This window comes from Ochotona princeps, chromosome 4 (assembly GCF_030435755.1).
Source record: "Ochotona princeps isolate mOchPri1 chromosome 4, mOchPri1.hap1, whole genome shotgun sequence".
Lineage (NCBI taxonomy): Eukaryota > Metazoa > Chordata > Mammalia > Lagomorpha > Ochotonidae > Ochotona > Ochotona princeps.
The window spans coordinates 69,489,762-69,497,212 of record NC_080835.1 but is presented as its reverse complement, the minus strand read 5'-3'; the positions used below and the strand labels follow the sequence as shown (position 1 = coordinate 69,497,212).

The 7,451-nt window shown below is 41.1% G+C and overlaps 1 pseudogene; it reads left to right on the top strand.

The window, feature by feature from the left end:
* The first annotated feature begins 5,063 nt into the window (after positions 1-5,063).
* Positions 5,064-6,989, top strand: LOC131480003 (F-actin-capping protein subunit alpha-1-like; annotated as a pseudogene).
* The last annotated feature ends 462 nt before the right edge of the window (positions 6,990-7,451 follow it).

The following is a 7,451-nucleotide window of genomic DNA, read 5'->3' as shown; positions in this document are numbered from 1 at the left end:
ACCACCAAATAGAAGATTGATCTCGCTCTCCTCCTTCTCTCTCCATAAATGCCTTTCAAATAAATAAAAACAAATATATCTTAAACAGATTCTATAGCAACAGCATTCTTAGGATTTGTTGAATCTACAAGTTTTTATGTCTATCTATCTATTATTTTCTCAAAGTAGGGGGATCCTCCCTGATTCTTGAGACTTCGTTTGTAATTATCTTAGTTAGCAACAGCATTCATTTGTACCAGTGAGAAAAATCTCCAGATTCCATTATTCCTAGTGACCAGAGAAGGAGGCCTACAGAAAGCTCTCTTGTCTGAACCTGTGGGTTTCAAAGTTCTTTCTGTATGAAGCCATCTGGGAAAGACAGAACAGTGTCTAGGATCACTTGACTGAAGGTGGATCCAGACCGCAGATCTGAAGAGCTGCTTCCTCTTCTCCCACTCTCCTATGCCTTGGCGATACCTTGCTTGGAGTTTTCTAAGTACACCTCTAGGGACCTCAGCCTGCTGAATGCAGAAAGGCTTTGGCAGGGTACTGCAGAAGGGCTTTATGACTTCCCAGCCTATTTTCTGACTACTCATCCCAGTACTTTCTAAAAAAAAAATCCTATCCAAGAAGCACAGTTCTTCAGGAAACCCTATTATACAACATCAAAGACTGATTAACTGTAGCAAGCCTTTGGGCATTGTGGCTGCCAAGAGTGGCCTCCTGTTAGACAGCAGGGCTGTGGTTCCAGGTGGGAAGTGGGTTAGCTGAGACCTCCGTGGGATGTAGATTCCCAAGAGAAACACAGTCACGATCAAAGCAGCCGACCATTCCGTAGGGAAGGGCTTTATGGGTGCAGCCCTGGCTCCCAGGTTTGGGCAGGCAGACACATGTGGCACGAATTCTGGAATACAGCCAAGGCTCCCTGTCCTGGTCTCATCACTCATCCCGAGTTCCACAATCAGAGAGAATGTTCTTATTTTTGTTCCAGATTAACCCTATAAAAATTCTAATATTTCATGGTATCAGTCTCTCCAGTTGCGGTTGTCTTCATTGAATGACTTTATTAGATCCTTTCCCATGAATAGATTTAGACTTGTGGGACAGAGAGAGGAAGCCTGAACAACCTGCTTTTCCAGGAAATGGCTTCAGAAAGACTCTGCTTTGAGTCTGAAAGAAATCAGGCAACTATCTAGTCCAGAAGTCTCCATCCATAGCCAACACGCCAACCCCAGCCTGCTTTACTGGTTTAACGCAGTGCATAATAAAATCTGAATTTGGTTTCCTTTAAGGATTTAATCTTCTAGTTCATCAAAGACCCCATGGCTCCTCACTGCCCTACTCTTCTGGTTCAGGCGACTCTGCATGTGACCCCTGAGTCCAGGTCCAGTTTTCCACTCAGTGCAGAAGTCGCTTCAATAGCATATACGCTTCTTTCATATAGTCATTCAAACAATACTACTGAGCACCTGCTACTGTCAAGCTCAGAAAGGCATATAGTTGTACAGCAGGAAGGATGCGCAGCAATGTGCTAGTCTGGCCTCTTCATTTCCAGAGGATATGACTGAAGCTCAAAGGGTTGCATGAGTTGCAGCTGTGTTTAGCAGGAAGCTGAATGCCCACATACACTTACCTCATTTGTCTATTCATCCTCTCACCCAAACCCACTTACACTATGTACCCCGTATTCCCCTAATAGAACTACTTCAGTAACTGTCAAAGTGTAGTGCAGGAGCCCTGGAGATCCTCAAGATCCGTTCAGAGTCAATTAAGGTTAAAATTCTTTGCACGGACCTAGCACAGCAGCCTTGTGGCTAAAGTCCTTGTCTTGTACGTGCCAGGATTCCATATGGTTGCCAGTTCATATCCTGGCTGCTCAACTTTCCGTCCAGCTCCCTGCTTGTGGCCTGGGAAAGCAGAGGAGGACGACCCAAAGCCTTGGGACCCTGCACCCATGTGGGAGACCAGAAGAAGCTCCTGGCTTCAGATTGGCTCAGCTCTGGCCGTTTTGGCCACTTTACGGAGTGAACCAGCAGAAGGTAGATCTTCCTCTGTCTCTCCTTTATATAACTCTCAGTTATATAACCATCTTTCCAATAAAAATAAATAAATCTTAAAAAAATATTTTCACAAAAATACAAAGCTATTATTTGTTTTAGAAATTTTAATTCTCTCAAGAATAGAAAAAGGATTTAATGGAATATTTAGTATGATATTGCACAGATTTCATAATTGCATAACTATACTACTTTTCTCAACAAATGTATTTTTGGAAAAAAATACATTTTATTTTATAAATGGTAATATTTGTGCTAAGATTTAACATGTTTGTACTAATATTTGGTATATTCTAAGATAAGCTAGTAAGTATTTTTTTATTTATCAGTTTTCATGTCTAATGTGATCAATGTCAACAGCTATAACCCACATCAACTAAAGCTCTTTGGAATCAATAATTTTTAAGAGTTTCAAAAACTTCTGAGTTCAAGTAACTGTTGATATGACAACTTTACCAAATATAAATTGTGTTACTTGATTTTTAATAAGCGTCAGAGATAAGCTACACAACTTAAAAGAAGCTCGGAAAGCTGGCCAGGTGCTAAGAGGCAGATGGAAGTCACGCAACATCATGAGCAATAAGTAATGAGTGTCAAGGTTGGTTGGTAATCCAGTTTCCATTCCAATGTTCAGAACAAGCCATGGAAACTGAAGTAATAATACGAATTCAAAATAACTCTTGACCATGAGCATATGTTGAATTTCCAATGTATTTTCAAGCACAAATAAAATTAAAATTGGAGACTATTTTATGTTAGAGTTCTTGGTTAATTTTCTTAAAAAAAAAAAAAAACTTTTCCAATTTTTGTCACTCTTTTCACATACTTTTTTTCAAAAGTTTTTCCACAGCATGGAGACAATTGCTACCTCTCTTTAAATAAAATTTACAACATTCACAAAGATATAAACCGGCCCCAATATGGGACCCCAACACATGCAAGGTGAGGATTAAGCAACTGGGCCATTGTGCCAAGCCCAACTTTGGAGATTTTTTTTAAATGAAAATATTTAATAAACAGAAATTTTTGATATAAAAATAACAAAATGGAGCAAAAAGAAATAAGAAGATGTACAATATGAAAGAGCAGCTGAGATAGAGAAAGTGAGGTTGGCAACTGTTTGGACACAGTTTGTCCCACAGAGTCCCTGTGTGGGAGCTTGGTCCCCTGTGGGGCACTGTTGGAAGATGGTGGAATCTCTAAGAAGGGGGACCTATTGGGATATTCTTAGGGAACTTAGGGTGTGTTCTCAGCAGAGATGAAGACAGCCGTCCTGACAGGGACTGTGAGCTCTCTCCAGCATTGCCTCACCTACTTCAATTCTACCTTGTCATTCCTTTCCTCCAAATTTACTTTCTTTCCTTCTACTAAAAATACTTTCTATTCCTCTTTATTTGATGTGAAACATCTTAACATTATCCATAGATGACAGGCTAGCTAGCATTAGTATTCTAGGTGTTTTCTCTCAGTATTTTTAAGCTATTGTTTTCCCCATCTCAGCTGTAGCTAACCATAAGTTTGTTGCCAGTAGTCTATTTGCCATTCTTTTGTAGCAATCCAGCTGTTCCTTGGGTTACTTTAGCACCTTCTTTATGATCTCAACACAATATACCAAATGTATATAGATACGACATGTTCCTTGTCAATGGCTATCTTTAGTTTAGGAAATTTTCAGATTCTGTGACTGAAATGTTTCTTTCCATCTGGAATTGGTGCTAGATATTTGTCAAAATTTGTATTAGTTTGGTTACATTACACAACAAAATACCGGAGACAGACTATGTTAAAAAAAAAAAAAAAAAGAATAAAAAGGGCTTACTTAGCTCTTAGTTGTAGAGGCTGAAGGGCCTGGCGGCTGCATGCGTGCACTTGAGGCAAGGGACCTCTTGACTGTATCACATCATGATAAGAGGCAATGGCAAGGGCAAATGATCACATCTCAAACCAGAGAACATTAGTTTAATAGAATAATAGTAGAAACATTTTAAATATGGAAATGAAATCTAGTAAATAGGTTCTAATACTTACTAGATTACAAATACTACAAAAATGATTATGAAGGATATGTGGGTAGAAAAAATATATAGGGCCCAGTGCGGTACCCTAGTGGTTAGTCCTCACCTTGTATGCACCAGGATCCGATATGAATGCCGGTTCGTGTCCCAGCTGCCCTGCTTTGCATCCAGATCCCTGCTTGAAGCCTGAGAAAGCCGTCTAGGATGTCCCACAGCCTTTGGAACTTGAACCCACATAGGAGACCCTGAGGAGGCTCTTGGCTCCTAGTTTCGAATCAGCTCAGCTTCAGCTGTTGCAGCCATTGGGGGGGCCGTGAATCAGGAAACAAGGATCTTCCTCTCTGTCTTCTTGATTTTCATTTCTTCAGCTACATGTTAGTCATTTAGTAGCATGTTATTTAACTTCATAGTGTTGTTAATTTCTTTTTTCTTCCTGATGTTAATTTTGTTTTGTGGCTCTTCATTTAAGGGGATGTATAATAGCTGTGTAATGGAGACTGTCATATCTAGCAACATGTTATTTAACTTCATGGCATTGTAAATTTCTATTTTTCTTTCTATTGTTGATTTTGTATTATGACTTTTCGTTTGAGGAGATGTGCAGTAGCTGTGAAATGGAGACTAACATATCCAGATGTGAGGATACAATGTAGTATGCATTTCTACTTCCAGACAAAGATGGACTTACAATGAAACTGTTCCCTATATCATGACAATAGGATGCTGGACTCTCTGCCATTGTCCATGCCGCAATGATGGACATATGACTGTGAATGAAGAACTATACTTTAGTAATGATATAGAGGATCTAGGTGGCGGGGGGGCGGAAATTGGAACTTGAATAAGGGAAATGCCAGGAGCCTACGTAACTGTATCATAAAATGATAATGATAATAATAAAATGTAAAATGTAAAAAAAAACAAATCATGTATCTCTGAAGTGATTAATTCCCAGATATATAAACAACTACTAGAATTCAACAACTATAAGAAGAAACAACTTAATTCAAAAATGGGTAAAGGAAAGCAGCCCAGGATAGCCAACTGAAGGATCACCGTCAGATAAGGAAAAGGTACTTACATCTGCTACACTGATCACTCATGCACTCTCAGGGGATTGTAATGAAGTATTCAATGATGGCAGGCTCTACCGAGGATGACAATCATCTGAGGAAGAGGGGAGCACACCTTTCGCTTAGCATTACACCAGAACACATCTGTGAAGATAGAAGGATATGAAGATTGGATCTTAATTACACAGCACAGTAACCTAAAGAATAGCAGATTTTTAGATCCAAGAAGCAACATTTCCTTTCAATTTGATTACTTAGAGAAGTCAGTGATCCCAGCCAGAGGAAGTAGACAGAGGTTTCAAGTCCTAGAGAGAATCCTGAGATAATGTTTTAAGTACCTGATACTTATGATCTACATCAAAGAACTGTAAAACCTAGTATACTTTTAATATGCTACGTTATTCCGTAATGGGGAGGGAGAGCAGAGAAATCTTCCCACACCCTAGAATGTGTGAGGAAGATGGGAAGCATAACCTATCAGGATCATAACTGGTAACTCATAGACAACAGACTCAAATCAGCCTTAGACAATAGTAAAACTACAAAGGCACATGGGGCGAATCAAGAGCAATCCTAACAAACTCTTTTTTTTTTTTAAAGATTTTATTATTATTGGAAAGCCGGATATACAGAGAGGAGAAACAGAGAGGAAGATCTTCCATCTGATGATTCACTCCCCAAGTGAGCCGCAACGGGCCGGTACCCGCCAATCCGATGCCGGGAAACAGGAACCTCTTCCGGGTCTCCCATGCGGGTGCAGGGTCCCAAGGCTTTGGGCCGTCCTCAACTGCTTTCCCAGGCCACAAGCAGGGAGCTGGATGGGAAGTGGAGCTGCCGGGATTAGAACTGGTGCCCATATGGGATCCCGGGGCTTTCAAGGCAAGGACTTTAGCCGCTAGGCCACGCCGCCGGGCCCTCCTAACAAACTCTTAACAGGAGGTCAAATGCATGGAGTGGGAGGGGGAACCCCAGAGTGGAGAAGGTGGACAGGAGGAGGCTTGTATCCCAACCCTGAAGACTCCCAGCTCCTCACCAAGGACTATCAGTACGAGCACCAAGGACTACATCCCAACTGCCAAGGAGACCACAGGGAATTGGAGTGCCTTCAGAGACTGAGAACTCTGCGGTCACCCACCCCCACCTGGATCTACCAAATGGGATGGAAGAAGTCCAAATTCTTCCTTGTAGGATCCAAGGTCATTGGAACGACAGCCAGAAGCCCTGAGCAGTCCGCAGAAACAGAAGAACAGTAAACTTCCTTTGGGACTAGGGAGAGGAGCTTTCTCTGGTCCTTACTTAGTTCCAGCTTTGGATCCCCACCCTTTCTTGCAATGAGATTCTAATTTTTTTGAGGAGGGAGGCTCCGGAGTGACCCTGATGGTCATTGCCAGAGAGGGTGGTTATGCAACAAGGTGGAGGAATCCACCATGGGGGGAGGGTGTGGGGAGAGGTGGGCGGAATCAATAGAAAAAAAAGAGCCAAGTGAAAGATCATCATCCCAACAGCTTCTGTACTGTTCATGCCAAAACTATATATAAGGAACAGACTAGTAATATATGTGTCAAAAGCCACACCAGTTTGTACCAAAAAACTTCTGAAAAGGACACAGGAGATCTCACCACCTATGGCCCTGGCAGTTGGAGTTCTGATGATTCGAGTTCCCCATTATGAAGATAGCAATCTTCAACTGGTTACTTACAAAGACGCACAGGATTCAATAACTGTGTCGAATGAAATCCAAACTGCCAAAGGAAAATCACAAAGAATGCAGAAATGAGTATCAGTGAAAAGTATCAAACCACGTCAGCCACCATATTTAAGTCTTGTGCCAGCAACTTCCAGCTATCTGCACCAAAATCTACTAAAGCAACATATCCAGTTACATGATTGGCAAAGAAATACAGACTGCTTAAAGGCTGACTGTGGATTCTTGAATGTGTGGAATGATTCAAAGTGTAGTCATATGACAAATAAGCAATTTGTAAACAATAGTGAGGCTTTGTTAGGGTTTCGAAAGTTAACAGATTTTGAAGTACTGTTGAACCGACAGCACTGTCTTGAATTCTTTTGTATTCTCAGCCTTGCGATTTTCTGTAAGCACGGTATCTACTTGTCCATCTTTTCTCCTCCTACATTAATGTCAGAGAGAAACCTATCCTGCAGTAATTTTATTGCTTAGAAAATGTTGTTACCCATGAAGCCCCGTTACTGATCCTGACAGATAATGTGTTCAGTATTTTATTGTCCCCTCCTCCAAAGCACTTCTGGTACGTCAGTGATTTTTACTGATCCACCAACAGCAGCTAAACTGGTGATGCTACAAATTA